The 21,514-nt window shown below is 40.4% G+C and overlaps 1 protein-coding gene across 2 annotated transcripts in view; it reads left to right on the top strand.

The window, feature by feature from the left end:
* Nucleotides 1-21,514, top strand: part of LOC111563249 (zinc finger protein 469) — a 205,270-nt gene that overhangs the window by 116,149 nt on the left and 67,607 nt on the right. For both annotated transcript variants that reach the window (XM_023262241.3, XM_035944401.2), the window contains exon 3: nt 12,211-12,258. The gene's annotated coding sequence lies outside the window, so the exon portion shown is untranslated. The remainder of the gene's footprint in view (nt 1-12,210; nt 12,259-21,514) is intronic.

Here is a 21,514-nt window from a genome sequence, read left to right as displayed (position 1 = left end):
TTGCCTGTCCAGAGCCACAATAGTGGAAAGTAAAATCATTAACTCCGTAATAACAAAATGTTAAACCTTCTCTGGCAGAAAGGTGGTTTTATTAAAGTTTTGGCAGAGTTGCAATGGATTCCACAGACAGTGACTGATTGAAGAAAATTATTGAATTGCGTGCGGAGACGTGCCTTTTTTCCATTTAGGACTGAAAGTGACACAATTCCAACAAATAATGTTCCTAATTAGATTTTCAACATTTCCTACAACATGTTTACATGCTTTAGTGTTCTGAAAACACATTGTTTTTCTCATACTCTACAGTGCTGCGGCACCTCTTCTCACCCTTAATCCCTATTGGCATGGAGCGAGTATTTCCTAGAGACCTCATGTAATTTGTAATAATTGCAGAGGTTGTGTGTGATGTTAATCCTCTGCGAATCTATGTTCTGTAATTTGTAAAGTAAAAGGTCCACCACAAATTGCCTGCCATATTTCACCAAACACAGAGGTCTTTTATTAATATTATTCCCACATGCATCAGCCTCTCAGTGATTTGGGGTCTTTTTTTTTTGTTTTATCTGCACCTTTCTTGTGCCATTTTCCCACTCCAGAGTTATGAAGGCTGCATAGACAATTATAAATGAAAGTTTGCACAACATTTGAGTGAAAATTCAGATGAATCATGTTGCTACACAGCATGGAGAGCCATTCACAGAAGAGAGGATGCTTAACTGGTGACATGTATGGCAGCATGCAGTAAGAACAGTTTGCTGTCTTTCAGCTCAACAGTTGCTATGTGGAGGCCTATTAATATAACAACCAGGGTTAATAAATACAAGTAAAAAAACAGCCTTCACTTATCATATTCGAATGTGCTGCATGAGAAAGAGACACGTGGGGGTCATTTCTAAATCGCATGAGGTTCCCAAGTAATAATAGTCTGAACCGCTCCATTTTAGCTCCTGTTGCTTTGATCAGTCTGCTCTGATTGGTCAGCTGGCCTGAAGAATGTGATGTAACGTTATATAATCTTAGAATTATAGGTGTAGGCAGAGAGACATGCACTGGGTTCCAAATGGCAGAATATTTCTTTTTACTTGAAGCACGTACTGCAGCTGTCCTTACAACTTATGTACTCTCTTTTGCCACATGCACACAATTGGGAAACACTTCTTCATACTAATTTTGCCTTAAGCTTTTCCAGTCGTAGTCTGTAGTCCGAAACCAGCTGAACTGTTGCCCCACACACCTTACTTACCCAACCTGGCACGGTCTGGCTTCTGTTTCCCATACTGAAATCCCACTTGTGTGGTCGGCATTTTTGCTGTTGATGAGTATCTGGAGGTTTAAGATGTGACCTTTTTCCATGAAGGGACACATGCTGACTGAATGTAATAGGACATCCAGATAATTTTTTTTTTTTACTAACACCCAAAATCTTTTTCTTGTGTACTGTATAGCATGGTGGATATCGATACACACCCATAGCCATTGCAGAAGGTGTTCTAGTCTGGAAGCTGCTCATTCTTTGTTTTAGGACACACTAAACTAGCCACTAGGCATACGATATATAAATATGTTACATAGTGATGTGGACGAGTATCATATCTAAAGCTTAGATTTTAAACAAGGCGTTTTTGGCAGCTAAAGAGCAGTGCTTTCTTTGGAAGTCCATTTGACTTATCTTTTGGACTTTACACTCTAAATTTCCAGTTTAAACACATAAAATTGCTAAAAGGGAAGGGAAAACCTATGAAAGCATAATAATCATTTGTTCCTACTTGGGATTTTTCACAGCAACATTTTCTCTAGCTACAAAAAACATATTGTATTGCAGCAGTGTTTTACTTTTGCCATATATCTCGCATAAAAGTATGATTTCGTCATAGTATTATTTAGCAGGAGAAATAACATAGGCATATCATTAGATTTGGTACCAAAACTATAAATTTTGAGATGTATATAAAAGTTGAATTGCGGTCGATGCCGTAGTAAATTTTCATGTTGCAGTATGTTTTCACTTTGTACTGTATATTACGATTACAAAAGATAAACAGTGAGTTCAGTGAATGGAATGAATCACCTGCTTTAATGAAACAGGACAGCTGGAAGCTAGGAAAAAGAAAATAAAGCTGAAGCACTCCCTCTTCTCAGTTCCAGGAATAAATCTGACACTCTGCCATGAGCTTCTCTACATATCAGCCAATCTGCTGCCAAATTGTTGTCATAGGATTCGAGTTGGAGGTGGGTGGACACAATGATGACAATGGCCATATCACTAACGGCAACAGTTGTGATGGCACGGTAAATTAATCTAGCCAGATTCACCATCGAGATGACTGGCTTCTCTTGCTGTGACCAATCACATGCTGGCATGATGTTCACACAGACTGTTTCCATTTAACAGCCCTTAAATCATCCTAATTATGGCCTGGCATGATGCACAGTGGCAAGGCACTACAAACAGCTTAAACTCTGCTCTCATTTGCAACAGACACACTACAATGGGATGGTGAGTTGATTAAATGGTCTGTTTGAGTGTTTTATAGCCGCCCTTTCCAGCTCAGTTCCTCTCCCTGTATTTCTTACAGAACATACCTGTCACCTGCTCAGAACAAATTTGGCAAACCCTCGCACGTGAGATAAGATCATGTAGCTTCTGCCACACCTCCTGAGCCTGCTTGATAGTGTAACCAGAGGCAGCGATGCTATCAGCTGCTGTGGTGGAAAAGACTCTATATTTTGGCAGAGGTTGAGAGGATATGCGGTGTGCCGACAAACAGCATGTCCTGTCTCTCTTTGTTGCAAACACACACCTGCTCATCAGCTATTTTGACACCCTTAAGTGAACACACACTCCTGCGTCTGCGCTATCAAGCATTTCCTCACACACAGACACACACACACAGAATAATTGCCAGAGACCTGGTTGATTACAGTGTGCTGAATGTGGCAGAGGTAGTAGTTGTCGGTCTTTGTCCTGCTTTGAGGTAGCGGCTTCGTCGGAGTTGTGGGTGGGCTCTCGAGATTGTCGTGCTTGGCAGATGGTAATTTGGGGTTGAGTCTGCGGTTAGTATTGGGGTAAGGATATAAGTTATGGCTGGTGCTGGTTTGACGAAGCGGAAGTCAGCAGCAGGGAACGGTAGCTTTGTCCCTCTATCCGACTGTCTACTGCAGATTAGAAACCGCTGCGATTTCCCTCACGCTCTCTCAGTCTGTCTCTCTTTTATTCAGTCTTCCTGTTTTAGTTTGTGTTCCCGAGGTTCTTTGGAGGAAAAGGGAGCATAAGGAGGAAGTCGAACAAATAATAGAAGATAGTAAGAGACGGGGCGGGGGGTAGAGAGGAGGGAACAGGACAGGGCAGGAACCAGGGACAGGCAGTGTTTGAAGTTAAACAAAACTGCTCCGTATCCTGAGGAAGTGACTGTTGCCAAAGACGGGGATAAAGACGGGACTGTTCTTCTTGGTCATGATTACATGTGTTCTGCGTGAGTGAGTGAGTGTGTGTGTGTGTGTGTGTGTGTGTGTGTGTGTTCACATGCATTAGGGTGTTTCTGTTTGATAATACCACCATCTTTCCAAACAAACCCCATATTTCAGCATTCAGCCGTGTCTCATTTTCACTTCTTCTGCTTCCCTTCGCCGTCTCATCGTGCCCTGTGCTTCGCCCTCCTTTCAGCCCTCCCTTATCCCCGAGGGTAATAAATTAAGCTCTCTAAAGGTCTGCATTCACTGCTTGTCTGCCCAGAGGGGTGTTTTTCTTTTCCCTAAGTCCATATTTGAGGACTTGATTGGGTGCTAACAAGGAACACTTTTATGGATTTCAGATAACATCGCCGTGCCGTAGTAATGGCGGTTCAGGGTCTCCAGGGTCACATTAGTTTGAATCATTTGGAATGAGGTGTGGGAGTTAAGAGAGAGTTAGGTTTAAGGTCAGAAAGAGGTTAAGGTTAACATAAGGGCAAGGTTTAGGTTAGGCATGTAATTTAAGCTTAGGATTTAGGTGATGTCCGAGAGCGTTCTCACAAGTTCAAGTACATATGGGTGTGTGTGTTAGAAAGAGGTCAGGAAGTTCAAATCGTCCCCCTGCTGTGCGTCCTAACGAGATGGATGAGCGTAAGTGTAAATGCATGCTTGTGGCTTGAGGTGTATTTGCATGCGTGTGTGTATACAAATACTTCTGGTGGGAGACTGAGGGTATGCAGAGTGGTATTAGCTCTGCTGTAATGACACATGAGGCGGTGAGAATACCACAGCCACCCTGACAAAACTCGCCTAGCGTAGCCGCTCGGGGCATAACACACTCAGAGATTACACATTAGCGCGAGTGTGGTTGTGGGGTGTGTACACACTCCTACCTCAGTCTACAGTCGTCTAGACTCTCTAACAGCCCTGTTGTGGAACAACTAATCAACACAGCTGATGAAGCGTTGGGAGTGAAAGAGTGCAGCGAGGATAAAGATCACACAGGAAATATAGGGATAAGAGACGAAAACAAAACTTCACAGAGAGAGAGCGAGCTGTGGAAGGACCCATGAGGATGATCTGTCTTGGAGTGATTATCCACTTCCCTGTAGATATTCAAATAGGGGCCAGTGCGGTTTGGGTATGATGTGAGGACATGACTTTCAAACAACCAGCAAAAACATTCTCCAACTGAATTGCAGAACTTCGGGCCTCTCAGTCAGTCAATAGTTACTCTCCCCCTCTTGTTCTCAAAAGTCCTTTGTATTGTGGAAGCTGTCAGACCAACTTCATGCAGGTTTTGGAGCGATTTCAAACCCAGGTCCACAGGCCTGACAGGCTGAATAGAGGAAAATGATTTCTCAAACCCACATCTGATAGCTGAATGCACATCTGTTTAATAGCAAGGATATTGCATGTTTGTATGGATACTATATGTGAAAGTTTATTCCTCTGTGTGTTTCTGTGTCTGCAACTACAAAAGAGCTATCTTTGGTTTAACCTTTCTTTCAACATGTTTTTCTAGCCTTTACTGTCTGTTGTGACTCAGAGTTTTGGAGAGGATGATAGATAATGTGCTGTGTGTTTTGTAATTACGCCGTCCAGCCAAGCTGTTGCTCATTCATACAGAAGTTGCTTTTGTGACCCATTTCTTGGTTAGCATATTTAAACTTCTCGGGGCACATATTTATGGGTACAGACATTTTCTTTGGCGCTGCACGGCTATAATGTTTTTAGTGTGTGTGTGTTTTTTTGTTCATGGAATAACTTTTCATGCTCATGTGCCCTCAGAGATTCATCCGTTTCGCTATTTGTCTGACAGATGCAAGATCACTGCCTGAGTCCCTGACTCTGCTGCTCGGGAGCGTAAAGCTTTCACGCACAGATGCACGGATGTCTACTTATGTCTTGGGGAATGGGTAGCACTAGAGGTGGATGGACAATGACATCGAGGGACTGACCAGTGACAAAGAGACAACATCAGTATTTTTGTTCTGGTCTGCGCCTGGCGGGAGCTTGTGGTGCAGTCTGGTTTTTACTCTGTGTTTATGATTTCTGGCTGTGTGGGTTGGGTGTTTTTGTCTGGATAACAGCACTACCCAGGGGCTTGAGCGTGATAGAGAGGTTAACCAAAGTATAGCCAAAGGGATGGAGTCTGGGTTTGTGGATGAGAGTGTTTTGATGATATGTGTTATCTGGACTGAAGGACGAAAGCGGCAGCCACAGACCCTGCTGGGTACAGAAATGTGTGCTGTGAGGCCTGTTTTCATATGACAGAGGGGAAGTGTCATGGACGGCTAAAAGGTGTTGGGGAACTCCAGGAGAACATAAAACACTGAAAACATTAGCCCATACCCTCCTGGAACTGTTTAGACTTCCGTCTGTTTTCACTCTCCACAATAAGCAGAACCACTCAGAATCGAGCATGCAGTGGCTTGAATATTTGTTGGAAGACGAGGGCATCAAACTGTCTGAACTGAAGGTGAAGTGAGATGAGTGCATGAAGCTTTCCAGTTGTGTATTGAAACAAATTGAGAATGGCATCAGTGGCCCATGCAACCGATCGTATTGGTCCACACGGGGTGCTAATGCAACTTAGAGGTCATGGCAACACTATGTTGATGGAAAACGTGCAAGCCATCAAAAGCCTACAACTTTCCAGACAGTGGTGAGTCACTTGGTGGTTGATTTGAAGGTTAACAGTAACCATTCCTCATGAGTCAAACATCTTTGGTTTTGCTTGGGTGAGATCTTTTTGTTAATGGTGCGATAGACTAGTTGGGAAAGACTGTACGTTTTGTGGTAGTCTGTGCCTTTTGAAACCTCTTTTTGTGTGATTCAATACTGCTCAAGGCGTTGACAAGTGAACATTTGTTTTTGATGCTGCATTTGACTGGGAACGACACTGACTGTACCCGTTCTGCTTTCTGCTCTGGATGAGAGAACGACACTGGCAGGGTAAATGTGAAGCAGGGACATCTGGTGTGGTTGTTTATTTACAGAGTGAGGAAGTGGCAAAAGACTTTTCTTTCATCTGTAAGCTTTACTGGTTTATTTGTTCAATCAATATTTTAATACCATCACCCCTTCTTTGTACCACTTTTTTCTTTTTTTTTCCATTCCAGTTTGCTTTTTAATTGTACTTTGGAACCTGAACGATGAATGTATGCATAAAAATGGCAAGTGGCGTCAGACAGGCATTAAGGACAGTACAGAAAAAAGCAGGCACTTTTTAAGGAATCATTTCTCGTTACAGAGATGAGTCAAAGGTCTCCAAAATTTTCCGAATTAGTTACATGAAAGGGATATAATTATTGTATCAGCTGCAGGTTGGCAATGCATTGTTGTGGTGAAGGTGTGGAGTTCACAGAGAGTGATGGGTGTGCCTCGATCTTTTATCTTGATCTGATTCACGTGCTAAATCAAAACAGAACTTGAAGAAAGTTCTTCCTCTGGTATTCATAACCGAATCATTTATCATATTTTAACTTTAAACGAGTAATCCATCATATTGGAAAATACATCAAATAGCTTTCTTTAGGAGAATCATTTAGCGGATTGATCCCACTCATATCTGTACAGTGAGAATGGAGCCAAGGCTGGGAGGTGGTTAACTTAAAATGCTAGTCTAGTCTCTGCAAAGTTCAAAAGTACCTCTGAATTTTCTGGTAAAGATGATCTTGATCTTTAAACCACACACAAACAAATGTCAAATGATGCGGATTTCTGAGGAGTTTTCTCTTCTTATTTCTGTAGCTCTAGTGTTACTCAACCAAGCTAAACTTGGATATTTGAAAGTCTATGCGGGGACACAAAAAATCACTCTTTTTCTGCACTGCTGCTCACAGAAAATGTTAGTAGTGCAGTTCTGAAGGCCCTGATATACTCAGACATGGAAGTGAACACACATGCAGTTCTGTTTATACTACATTATGTGTCTGCATAGTGCACTTAAGCAATCATAAATTCTTGGCTGCACATGGATGTCTGCACTGACCTCAGCCAACATGAGGAGATGATAAAATTTAATATGACTTTAGATTTACCCTTTTCCTTAAAGTCTCTCTTTGATTTAACCCCTAAGAACTTATATCTGTGAATCAAAGCTGTATATTTATAAGGTTTTGTTAGTGAAAATAATCCCGTTGTGCTTTAAAATTGCTTCGATATAACTCTGCACGGTTGCTTCCTCTGAAATGCACAGATCCGCACAGTCCAGAACCTCTCTTTCCTCTCACCCCTCCAGCACTCGCTACAGCAGGAGCACACCAGCTCACCCATGGCTCTGCTTAGACATTATAAAACTACTTTCTGCTACACAATGGCAAGTTGTCATGTTGCAGTTACTCAGCAATGCATGTTTTCTTAACTAATTCCAAAGAGTAATAATGAGGAAAATCTCATCCTTCAAGCTGTCAAGTTCTTAGGTGTGTGACATATGAAACCCTGGAAGTCTGGAATTGTACTTTTGAGGCTGTCATCAGTACACTGCAGTTACAAGGTGGAAATGCTCCACCCTGGTGCTGACTGGTTATTTCACTCGTGATGTGTCTTCCAGCTTATAAATAACACCATATGCACATGTTGACAAGGAATAAACTTTGATTTTCACTGATGTTTGGTCTTTAAATTGTTATTTGTAATAAAAGCTGGATTCCAAAACTCTGATTCACTTCCCACATTTGTTCAGCAGTTTAAATAAGCATGGTGGTGTTCTCCCTGATGAATCTGATCCCAAGTTGGAGAAACGGTCAGTTGACAGTCATGGAAAAAATTATTAGACCACCCTTGTTTTCTTACATTTCTTGTTTACTTCAATACTTCAGACAACTTACTGGTTAGGAGGAAGCCTGGAGAAGCTACAAACCAGACTGTCTGCCCCTACAGTAAAACATGGGGTTGGATCATTGATCATCTGAGGTTGTTTCAGTCTAGGTAGAACAGGGCAAATGCAACTGTGTGAAGGGCCAATGAACAAAGTCATGTTCGGGGCTACTCTTGAAAACAGTCTTCTTCCATCAGCTGGAAAACTCTTTCCTGCTTTGATTAATTGGATTTTCCAACAAGACAATGCCCCTTACCACACGGCAAGGTCAGTTAAATCCTGGATGGAGAAGCAGAACATTGGAACCATGCCATGATCTGCTCAATCACCAGATCTAAATCCAACTGAAAACCTGTGGAAAATTATCAAACACAAAATGGAGAACCACAAGCCCAAAAAAGAAGCAAATTTATTGAATTAGTGCAACAGGAATGGGCTGCTATGACAGCAGAACAATGTCAGAAGCTGATGGAGAGCAGCCAAGATGCATGGCTGCAGTCATCAGAAACAATAGTTTTGCAATCAAGTACTAACTCCTGTGTGGATCATGTGACTAAAACAGACAGAAAAGAAAACATGGAATGCCTAAAAACACTGTTTTTGGCAGTACAATGCCATAGCTGTTGATGGAAGAACTTCAGTGATTTTGGATATTATCAGGAAAACTATGGAAAATGTCTGATATCAGCTCTTAAATTAAACTCTTATGAGCTATTTTTGTTGTTATTAGTATATTTGTCCAAACAAATGTACCTTTAGTTATACCAGGCATTAAAATGAACAAGAAATTGAAGAAAACCAAAGGTGGTCTAATCATTTTTCCATGACTGTCTGTTGGGATGAGAATAAGATATTATCTACATATGTAGCTAGCTACGTATTCATGACAAATAAGAGCAGAAAAAAGGTGACAAGCCAGGATTAGCTCATGTGGACTAAAATGATGTTACAAGTAGGCCGTGTTGAGTTGTCATAGTGTGAAAAACACAGGTGTTACTAGCAACATTAAGGATGTCTCCAGAAACAACACTGACACTCCTAAATTAACCCTTTAACGCTCTGCTCAACCATTTGGTAGAGCACATTTTAACTCACTATATCTTACTGAAAAATATGTTTTACTTAATTCCACCTGTTTCAGCCATGTCTACCACTCATTAGGTACCACTCTGAGGTACATTATACTAAAAAAAAAGTCCAGTAGATGTCACTGTGTTTTGAAATAGCATGCAGAGCAAGTCAGTCTGCTCACAGGAATTTATCACGAACACAATCACTCCTCACATGAGGCCTCTGTTTGCTGTGATTTTCAAAGGTAAAGTAATACCTTTGACATATTATGGTGCCTAAGGAGTTACTGAACACAACTGTGTCATTTGAAATGTAACAAAAAAAAAAAAGATTTAAAAGGGAAAAATAATTTTTGTCAACTGTTTGGTAGAGGTCAATATTTTAAAAACTGCTGGGTCTCTTCATAAAAAAAACATTGATTGTTGTTATTAGTGCCCTAAAGAGATAAGAAATATAAAGAAATAATTTTTTCATTGCCTTTTTCTTGGTGAGGATGTTAAAGGGTTAAGTGCAGCCATTAATTTTTGTTTTTTATTGCACCTGTGCTTTTTCCCACTATGGGATATTGGGCGAGTTTCACGCTGCATGCTGTTTGCATATTGAGAGTCACTGTGTTCCGTTGCAGAATCATAAATCTAGTGCAAAAAAGGAAACAAAGAAGAGTAATTAGGCTCTTCTGAATAGAGTGCTTATCCAAAAGCACGATATTGGCGGAGTGGAAATGTGTGCAGCTGTTTTTTGCCTGGGCTCCACATCTCTCTGCTAAACCGTGACCTCTGAGAGTCCCTCGACTCTCACATTCACTGTTTAGATTGAGTGTAGCACTATTTGGCCTTCATAATGCAGTCACACTCCAGCAGGGTTTTCCCCTGCCGAATTCATTGAGAAATGTTTACCTTCACACTCCAGCATGCTGGGGTGGTCCCAGAGCACCCAGGTTAATGTGCATAGATTGCAAACACCCAGCTGTGTGTATGCCAACATGTAAACACAAAAACACAGAAGGGCAGAGGTGTGATATTAGATTCATGTGTACATGTGTAAAACAGAAAAATCTAAACAAAAACAATAAAGCATAAACCCGAGGCCAGATTACAAATTGCTGAGTGTATTGTTACCTTCCACCATGAAGATGGTTATAATTCATATGGAGCTTTTGGAATGTGATACAATATGTGGCGCAGATGTTGAAGATCTCCTTTCGAACATGTACAGAACCATTTCTTATGTCTTACTGTGTGTGAGTGTTTGGATAGTGTTTCTGAGAATGTGTTTGAGTCTGCTTCAGAGAATAAATCACATCATTTCAGGATTCAGTCTTCAGTTGTGCTTTGAGTTACTCCTCTTACAGGAGAATTGCATTTCTACATGACCATGGTGTAAGTAGCTCTAATGTCTCTGTGTTTGACTTGGATTGTGATGGAATGTAATTACACATTTATAGAACGTGGTACTTGTTAAAGATTTTATCTGTAAGTATATCCTGTTGGTTGACTGTTGATTTTATCAGTTTCGTACCTGTGAACTCTATATTGTGGTCTTGCTAAGCATATGCACGTGTTTCTGAAACATTTGCAATAACAGTTACTAAATTTCATTACAGATCGTAAAGGTCCTCGCTTTTACAGCTTAGACCCATGGTGCAATAGATAAATGAACTGAGCTGGTTCGGCCTCTTTGTGTGAAGTCAGGGGATTATTTGGTTCATCTGTGTCTCTGCACGTTCGTTCGTCTGGCTTTGGATTCTTCTAAATCAGTGTGACTGGCTCTGCTTTTAATGTTCAGCCTTAGTCAGCACCCCGCATTGGTGGATGACCAGCTCTTTTGCAAGTTTCACAGGGGGCGATGCAGCTTTGTGAGTCATGGGAATGACCATAGCGGTTGCCCAATCTTAGTCAGCAAATCATTGACAAAAAATAGAGAGGGTCTGCTATTCTCTACGGGGTTGCTGAGCTCACCTACTCCCACCAATGAAATGTGACTTATACTATCTGTATAAATGCACAGATACGCACGCACGCGACTGGTAAAAATAAGCACTCTTGTAAGTTCCCAGAGACACAACAAACTTCAATACATTACTCATAGTCCTGTCTCTTGCTAAGTGCCTTTGTTCTTTGGGTCTTTTTCTTTCATTCTCTTTAACTCTGTTCAGGTTGATGCCACATGTGCAGTGGCGGAGCTTTGAACCTGTGTAGGATTAAGCGTGTCTGTCTGGCTGGGTTCATCTGAAAACAGGGCATGGCGCTGCTGGTGCATCTGACTCTTTTTGCTCTACACTCAAAAGTTCTTTTTCCACCCAAAATTTTCATAAATTTTCACTGACTGTGGATTCTTGATGTATCTGTTATATATATATCAAGCATTAGTGTCAAAACAGGTCAGTGTGTGTCTCTTCTGCATGCTTCATATCCTGCAAATGGATAAAAAAAGGTGCACCGGTTCCTTTCAGGCATGTATATATAGAAGTCTCTGTGTCCTTTAACCGATTTGCCAGGTTTTAGGCGAACACAATGTGAAATAAAGCTCGCTCCAAGCATCTCTGTTTAATTCTTTCCAGGACATTAAAAAAGGGCCTGAAGTGGTAAACCCCTCATAGTTTTACAAAGAATAAACAGCAAACATTGTGAAGAAATAAATAAAGCTGTAATAAAATCGAGGAACTTGTTGTTGTTGTCTTTTTTTTTTTTTTAAATCTCCAATTGAAAGTGGAAAACTGCTCCGATATCAAAGGCAATCACAAAGGAAAACAAAAATATAGAGTTCACAAAATAACCTCAGAAATACCCTAAATCTGTTTCCAATGCCACAGATTGACATTTTTACAAACCATATTTACAATCTACTCTCTCTTTTGTTTATAGGTGGCATTTCGTGTCTCGCAAAGACGACGACGTATGATGCCATCGGCGGTGAGTACCACACATGCCAGCTCCTTTTTTATCTTCATAACAAAAGTCATAAGGCATCCGTAGACACAGTCTTACAGCAGATGCAACATTGTGCTATGTTTTTTTATTCATTTTGCCTAGATTAATTAGTGAGATTTCTCATTTTTCCAAATAAAAATTTCTCCTGCGGGTAGAAATTTTGCGTCTTTTCGTCTACCTCTCCCACATGTGGAAGCCCATTCCTGACCACAGCCAATAGGGGGATAATGCACGGTTGACGCCTGGCCCCTCCCTGTTAGATGTAAATCTTGTTTTTCTCTGCTGACCACCACGCTCCCAGGAAAAGACAACAGTCTTCCAAATGACACGGTTGTGGACTTCCGATTACAGCCCTGTCACTTACTGCAGCGATGTGTAAACACATGATGGGGAGACAGACTTGCTGAGAGACAGGGAGATGTGCTGGGGTGCGTGGGCTGCTTTTTGTTTGCCTCCAGACATAAGACCTTTGGTTAGGAGGGCCGACATAAAACAGTCAAGCCGACACAATGCTTTTAGTTAAGCTGTCTCACTGCACCAGGCCTTTGGTTTTCACGGGGCTGAGTGATTTTATTAAACAATAGACATAACTCATTTCACTGCAGTGGGATGTCATCAAAGTCTCTCTACACATCATTCCTTCTGGTTTCTTTTGTTTGCCTTCTTTTATCTCTTGTTCAAAGCAGCTGCAGCAACGTCTCAATCTGTGTGACATTTTCATCCTTTGTGTCAGGAGTTTCGTTTCTGAATCATGGCCATTCAAATAATTATTGTAGTAGTCTCAGCCCTTCCACAGCCTTTTCTTTGTGTTTCTGTGGCCTGTGAGAAGACAGTCCTAGCTCTGGCTTTGTCTTGGCCTCCTGACCAAAAGTGTGATAATTTTAGACTTGAGTCTCTCACATGGTCTGGAGCAAGGACGGCATTTGGAAATAAACTTGGAATTTAGCTTAATTGCAGTTTACAGATTTAGGAGGGGCAGCGTTCTCTTCTTTATTTTCTTGCATAAATAGAGAGTGACTGGAGGCCAAAGACATGAGGTTTCGAAGCCACAAAAAGAGGTTAAAGAACGTCAGAGGCAGTGAGGACTCTTTAGAGCCTGGCTCCTCGGCTCTCCCTATGGCTTCGCCATGCTCTGCCCCTAATGTGAGCTCCTTCTCCCCACTCACCAAATCCATCAGATTTATTATTCCACCCAGGCTTTTAGGTCCCCGCTGTAAAACTCAACTCTTACTTCTTAACTGCTTTATGCTCAGCCAAGTTACAAGTTTGCGTTTCTTGCCTGATGCTAATTTTTTGTTGTAGTAGGTTGTAGAAAGTGCAGACGATTTTAGCCAGGAATTTTCCCCATTTTTGTTCAGCTGGATCTCTTAACAGCAAATGAATCATCCTCTGAGGTCCTCAAACTTTGACAGCTTCTGTGCTCATACTGTTGGGTTCCAGATATTTCCCATTACCTCATTACTATTATGTGTTATTGCTCCCTGTCATTTCATAAGTCTTTTTTTCTTTATCTAATTCTTTCCATTTTACAAAAACTTACTCCCTGACTTGATAAAGATATTTCTCCTATTTGATCATGTCTGTGAGATGAAATATTAATAAACATAAGTAACACATTGAGTTTATGTTAAATAGGGTGACTGTGTGGTGCAATTTGTAACTCTGAAAATGATATTATGGAATTCCTACCAGGATTCAGGCCGAGGAAGGAGATGGAATGAATGTGTTTCAGGTTGGCCAGCAGGAGACAATATATAAACTACATAACATTAAAGCACTTGTACATATTCATACGCAGTTAATGCAAACCTTTATCAGACTCAGTTGATCAGACTTTGTTTATATAGCACTTTTCATAAAAGCAAAAATGTAACACAAAGTGCTTCACAAAATAGTGCAAACAACCCCACCCCTACCCCATTTATACCCCATTCCCACTGCCACTATCAAGTTATCAATAAAGGCCACTAAACCACGGGGCTTGAGGAACTGAGGTACATCCACAATCATGCATAAATATTTATACATGTTGCCTGTGCACGTGGAAAGGAAATGTTCTGCTACTGACATAAAAGCCTCATTCTGAAGACACATAATGAAAGGGAAGGACATTAAAAACAAGCTCTGCTAGAAAGTAAGAAATCCAAATGGCAGCTTGTCAGCACTAGTGAGTATACATCATTGCCCCATAGACTTGGAAAAATAGTCACTTCAAAGAGGAGCTCCATCCAACTCAGAACACAGACCTCGACATGGGACATATATCAGGGCAGAATAGGGGCAGGGAGACAGGTATGTGGGTGATGAAGAGGCTTGCTGGGAAGAACAAGTACGATTCTAGGAATGAGACCACAAGCCTTGACATAGGATGAGCATGTAAGTTTTTAAGTTGTCCCAGAGGATCAGCACAAGACACTGTGTGTTTTGGGGCTGAGTGATTCAGGGAGGAAATGGTGAGTGACCAAAGCCTATGGAAAAGTTTGTTCAGTAGCAAAACGGGAGGAAAGGGAGGAAGGATAGAGTGAATGAATAGTGAGTAGAAATTATTAATTTAACTGGTGGCAGCGTCAGGTCAGCTGATGACGATGTGTTGGTGTAAAAGCTGGGGTGAGGATTAGTCGGCTGGTTTCAATGATTCAAGCTTAAATCACTGCCATGAAGTAATAGCAGACGTGCAGGTGTGAATGAGTTATTTTATTATATGAATGAGTTATTTTATGTTGCTAGCAATGAGGTGTTGTTATTTGGGTCAGTGTTGTAGAAAACACTTCTAAAATGGAAACAGGGCTTTACTTCCTGTCTTATGTCTCAACACTGGTATTTTCCCAAGACCCTGATATTTTCCTAACCTTAATAAGATGTTTCCAAACACGAGTAAATGCTTAGTGTGGCCCAGATATTACACTAACAGGTCAGAGAGTTGACAGAAGCTGAGGTTGTATTTAACTAGAGTGGTTCTTTGAGCAGAGCGCTACACTGTGGAAAAAACATACAAACAAAACAAAAACAAAAATAAAACTAAGATTTTGCCAGATTTATTGCAAAAAAAATAAAACATATAAAAATAAAAACTAGGAAATAGTGGAAAATCATGGATTGTAATAATCTAATTGTTTCTGGATAATTGTACAATACAAATACACTAGTTTTTTATTATTAAAAAAACGTTTTCTAGCCACAAGATCATTCATTTTTTGGTGTTCATTGCATTTAGGTGGATGGATGGATGACATGATAAATACAATTTTAATAGTTTCTTTTTGCTTATAGATGTCATACACTAATTAAAACACATTACTTCAATGTTTTCAATCAAGATATCCTTCTTTTAACAAACGATTCCTTGTAAAAGTACAGAACAGATTTTATAAACTTTATAATTGTATCTGGCTTTAGAAATGTATTTACAGTATTAATCTTGAATTTCATCTATTAAACAAATGCATTAATGCATTAAATGCATTAAAAGTCTGAAGAAAATGTCATTTTTTTTCAGAATTTTCAGTTTTTATAAGAATATGATGTGGTTATTCAAATTTACAGATTTCAATGTTGTTTGAGATCAAAATGTAAATTCAGTCTATTTTTTGTAATTTGATCAGTAATTTTTGTATTTCAAAAATGTTGGAAAAAAATGCAAGAGTAAAATAATAAATATAATAATAAATTGCATTAAATAAAGTGTTTTTATAGTGTAACCAGCCAATGCACGCAGGCTGATGTTTTACAGGTTTGTTAACAATCCCAGTTTCATATATCGTTATGCTAACATCTGCAGGTTGTACAGGTTAAGCTAATAAGAATATCCAAAGGCCTTGTTTCTTCCTGAGGGCCGTATAAATGTTTGTACATGGCAGTTCAGTCATTAGTTGTGCGTTAGTGGCGGTGGCACACCAGCTGACTGACACTGACTTCCTCAGAGACTTTCTGTTTGTGTGGCTAAAACAAAAGACATGTTCTTAATTAACAGGACCAGATGTTACAGGAAAAGCAAACCAAAAGTGTTGAACGTGTTTACAGGGAACTTTGCTGGTTTATTTCACTTCGACACATTTCAGCTGCACTGACAATTGACAACATTAAGATTAAAGTGTCGTCAAGTCAGTAGTTTGTTTCATCAAAAAACATTAAAGGCAGTCTGTTCAGCCGTAGACACAGTGACAATCCTCTGCTTCTCCATACCTGCACCCATCATTAGGCCTTTGTAACGCTATTTGCTAGCAGTTTATATTCTAATCCTGAGCTGTCCTTGTTTCTGACATCTGTAACCGCAGTCTAAACGCTCTAAGCTGTCAATCCACTGTTTCAACTGTAGAGGTTAATGTTTACCATCCAGAGGAGGCCCTTTCTAGTGGAGTCTGTTTAACCCTGTCAGCGCGACTGGATGGACAACACCTTGCTGAAGGATCAGCGCGAGCCGGTTTTGATACTGTTTGGTCTTTCTGTTCACTCGCCCTCCTCCTCCTTTAGAGCTTGCTGGGTGATTGACAGGTGAGAGTGATTTTTAGGGTCACGGGGCGTGCAGACCTGAGGCGTAGAACCCAGTTTCAGGACCAGACATGCACGCTGGCTCTCCGGTCTGATGTTTGCTAGTGACAGACAAGTAGTTTGTTAGTGTAGAGAGGGTGTGGTTCCCCGACCCAGATCACACCCTGGAGCGCAGAAGAATTCATGACTAATCAATCAGTTACACTTTCCCTTTTCTGAACTGTGGCACACAGATGAACACAATATTTGTATTTCGTCATCAGACATACCAGGTGTTTCATTTAGCTCCCTTAATCTTTGGAGTTTTCACAGACTTTTTAGGAAATATTGAAAAAATAGTAGAGTTGACAGTTTTTTTGCTCTGAGCAAATTCTTTGTTCAAGTGTGTCTGTGTTGTTTCAACTGTTCCATTACTTTAGTGTTACCATGTATATTAACATCACTCTGCAAACTGTGCATTTAGTTCTTTCTCATCCTACAGGGGATCATCTTGTGATTGTGGGTCTTTGGTAAAAGCATCTCTTATCTTAATATCCTAAATTTGACACATGGGTTCCATTTGCTGAAATGTTTTGCCATGCATCTTTAAGATTTGACAATCTGCAGGTTTCAACACATCACAGGTATCTTATCCATCCCAACGGATCTTCTTCAAGTCCTGCTTATGGAAAACAGTAACCTGCTGACATCTTGCCGAAATGCAGAAATACAGAAGTGGACGATTAAAGATAAAGTCAGCGATTCTAAAAAGGACAGTTTTTGACAAATTCTGTTAATACCCAATCTTTCTCCCGAATCCAATCAGCTTTAAGGATGTCCAGGCAATTATTTAGAAAAAAAATCACATCCGCACTGTCTGTACAGGTGAATTATTTCAAATCTTGCAGAGAATCCATAAATCCAGATGATTGTGTTTACAATAATTGAAACCCCGCTGTAGGCTCTGTGTCCCAGAGATGACCCCTCTGCTCCTTTACACTAAGCCGTAACCCCCGACAATGTTCAAAAGGTTTCCACTGCATTGCTCAGAGCAGAGAGTTAACTCATGCATAGTTTTACACCAAGGGTTAAGCTTCAGCTATAAACTTAAACAGGTAAATTATATGCCTACAAAATTACAGTGTTTATGCAGCTTTGATTTTATGAACTGCAAGATGACCACAGTGAGTAATACAACAATGAGAGCAGCGTTCTAGTGAGCTGGATGTAGCTCCCAATTCAAAGTTTAGTACATTTAAAAGGGGAATATAATGACTACTTAGACATATATTACTGACTTGGCACCATTTTGTTTAGATATTTGAATGAATGTCATGTAGCCTATGCTATATAAAGTTCTCATGCTGGGACATTTCTGACTCATAGTTGCAGTGATCCCATTCAAGACAGTATATTCAAAACCTGTGCTTTTTAGAAATGTTTAGCCATTTATGATGTCCTTATAGCACATCAACAGACTCAGCTTGCTGATGTTAGTAATCTGTTATTTCTGTCTTTTGTGGAAAAAGTACTATTCTGTTTGTATAGAACAAATCTCTGTTGCTATATGAATGGAAAACCTCAAGAAAACACAGACTGGTCACATTTTCCTAACAAGAGGTTTATTATATTCCTCCAGAAAGACACACAAGTTTAGAGAAGCTTCATAAACCAACTTCACATTTCCTGAAGGATTTAATTGAAGAAGATTATTTTTGTTCTCTGTCGCTTGTGTGCAGCACAGACAGAGATTCTGCAGGCCTCAGAAATGAAGCTTTAATCCGATTTATTATCTTTTGCTTTACAGCACAGTAAAGGTAGCAGAGCAGATCTTTACTAATATCAAGTTTAAAAATGATGTTGTTTCTGGGTATCTTCAGCTAAATGACTGTGCTTGTGTGCTAATACAATCTTGACATTTTGTGTCTGACATAAATCATTTCATTTTTTTCCTCTTTATAAGTTATTTCGTAAATTACATGGAGTTGTTAATGAAACACTGTTAAGGCTGGAAGCTATTTTGCTGGTCGAAGGTGGGATTGGTTTAAACACCTCTAAAAGTTTTTCTTTTTTTCAGAGGCAATTTACTGTGTTGTAAGTTCTGAGATTTATGGACTGAGACTCGCTGCCTGTTTAAATTTTATGTGCAACATTCATTTTGAAATGTCATTTCTACTGTGCACCATGACCTTCAAACCCGCGTCATCATGCTTTCCCTTCCTCTGTTTTTCTCTCCTTTTTGTTTTTCTTGTAGCTGTCTCCTCAGATGACTAGATATCAACAATGCCATCAATCCCAAGCTAGGGCTTGTTGAGGTATCCCTCTTTAACACAGAGTTTTACCCCCAGTCATTCCGTACTGCTTGCAGGGAGAAGTGAGATTTTTGCACTTAGGGACTTACATGTAGACACACAACCGCACTTGAACAGCATTCAGGCTGATTAGACTGTCCACACCTCAACCATAAATGAAAGACCCTGAATGTGGATACAGACGTATGTTACAGCAAAGGCCCGTCAACTTGTCAAACAAAGCATTCAAATGTCACCTCTCCTCTTAACCCTCTTTACTGTTTTCCCTCAGGAGCTGTGATGATAGTACATTATATAAACCACAAGAAGGCTGAAGATGGAGCTTTGCATTTATAAGAGAAGATGATGAGCCCAAACAAAAAGATGACCCAAGAGTCACATTTAGAAAGGATTTTTGGTAGTTTTGGTGTATTTAACAAGAAATTTCTCACAAGCAGCATTCCTTTTGCTGAATAATCTCACATTTCACCAATTCTCTCCAACCAATATTTCCAGTTCAGCATGTTCCTTTGCTTCCCAGACGTGGACGACGTGTCAAAACAATCTGGCACATATGATGTTATGTAGCAACACTTTAGAGAAATCAGATGAAGTGCAGCTGGGCTCATTTACTCATACAAATAGCTGCAAAGGTGCTAATTTTACCTATTTACCGTGTTAATGTAAAAATGTTTGTATGCTGACATTTGCTAATTAGCAGTAAACACAAAGTACATCTTAGGCTTATAAAGGTGTCAATATTCTTACAGGTTCATTCCAAAAGCTGTTTCTAGATTTCTTTGCTCTAATGATGACAATAGAAGGAATCAGAGGATCACTGAACATAAATATTTCATTATATACCACAGATGATTATGACATACACATCATCTGTTGTGGTTTCTGATGTAATGAGATCTAGTAGACTTGATCGCTTTTTCACATTAATTTGTTGAGATGTGCCAATGTTGAAGTCATTCTCAGTCCTAATCACCTCCATATGGAGAATATGTCTTTATAAAAGAATGACATGTTTTATCATCATGTCAGCAAATTTACTCAAAGATTGTTTCTTGACTCATTTGCTCCAGTAATTGTCATTGCTGACCAATTTAATTAGCAGTTCTGCCGTCCCACTGCTACTTCAGGCTGATGATTCCCAGCAATTAAACAACAATTACATTTAAGTCCCATAAAAGACCAGAAGGGAGGCGCTTCACACAAATAAGCCAAGTTTCAATCATTTCTCTGCACTCTGTTGTGTTTTCCATGTCCATAGCATTGTGTCTTGAACTCAGTACCATTATATAACCCCAGATGGTTGTCTGGCGCCTCTGCTCATCTGTAACATGTTCACGGGTCCAGCCGGCGTACACACCAGTGGATGCCGGCGGGCCTTTGATCTGTCTCCCCTTCTGGGCCTCCTCAAGCTTGTCCAGCCTGCATGCATCTAGCTGTATGTCCTCCAGGTCTGATGGGGAATGGAACGCAACTTGTCTAATTCACTGCATTTATGCAAACAATATGTCACTGCAGGGATGAGCTATGTGGCCCTCTCAGGTGGAGCTGAAAGCATCCATGAGCACTTGTGCTCTGCAGGTTCAGTACTGTCTCCCTCTGTAGGCCCCCGGTCCTTAGGAATGCCAGCGCCTGCAAGCTCCAGATGGCCTCTTCGCATTTTGACTGTCAGTAATTCACTCCAAAGCCAGGAGAGCCCTCATATCTGTGCCATATGGTACAATGCTGAAAGCGCATGCTCAGATATTAAAGTATTAATGTTATGGGGTGTTGGCTATTTGCCCAAGGCGTGCCTTAATAAGACTTGTGAGATGTATTTAGCTGTGGTGATAGATGTTTGCACAAAGTGTCTGGCAAATGGTATAAGGAGAAATAGATGTTTATATGGAGACAGTTCACTGCAGTGTGGCACCACTGAAACTCTGAAAATATGCAGTGGATTATCGTTGTGTGTTTTACTTCTATATCTGTGTGCATATTTACTCATATCTGTGTGTGTGTGTGTGTGTGTGTGTGATCCAGGGGGTAAGGGACAGTAAAATATTGTGTTGGCTTTACTCTGCTATGCTCTTGTCGTGAGTCTCAGGGAGAAGAGGTTGGCTTGACTCTCTTGTTTGGGATAATTGTACGCTGCCGAGGTCTGTGGTCCCCTTCTCTGTCTCCCTGTGGCCTAGGCTGCAAGAGCCATATTTAGGTTGCAAGTGCTCCTCATCCTATCCTGTCTCATCCCCATCCTGTCCGACACACCCCCATAACGCCGCACGGGGCAGATAAAGAGCACAGCAAGTCATCCAGAGGCGAGAGTAGAGCTACCTGAGGAAACTGAGCTGGGTTTTTACTGCAACACTTGTACTGGCTCCTCAGTAGTGTTCAAAATTTTGTTTTGGTCGTGTTTTGTTGACATAAAGTTGCATGGTTTGGTTACATAAATGTTTTTTAAGGAATTTATGCAGCCAAAAATA

This window comes from Amphiprion ocellaris, chromosome 3 (assembly GCF_022539595.1).
Source record: "Amphiprion ocellaris isolate individual 3 ecotype Okinawa chromosome 3, ASM2253959v1, whole genome shotgun sequence".
NCBI lineage: Eukaryota > Metazoa > Chordata > Actinopteri > Pomacentridae > Amphiprion > Amphiprion ocellaris.
Note: the sequence above shows the minus strand (reverse complement) of the source record. Positions and strands in the feature narration are given on the sequence as shown.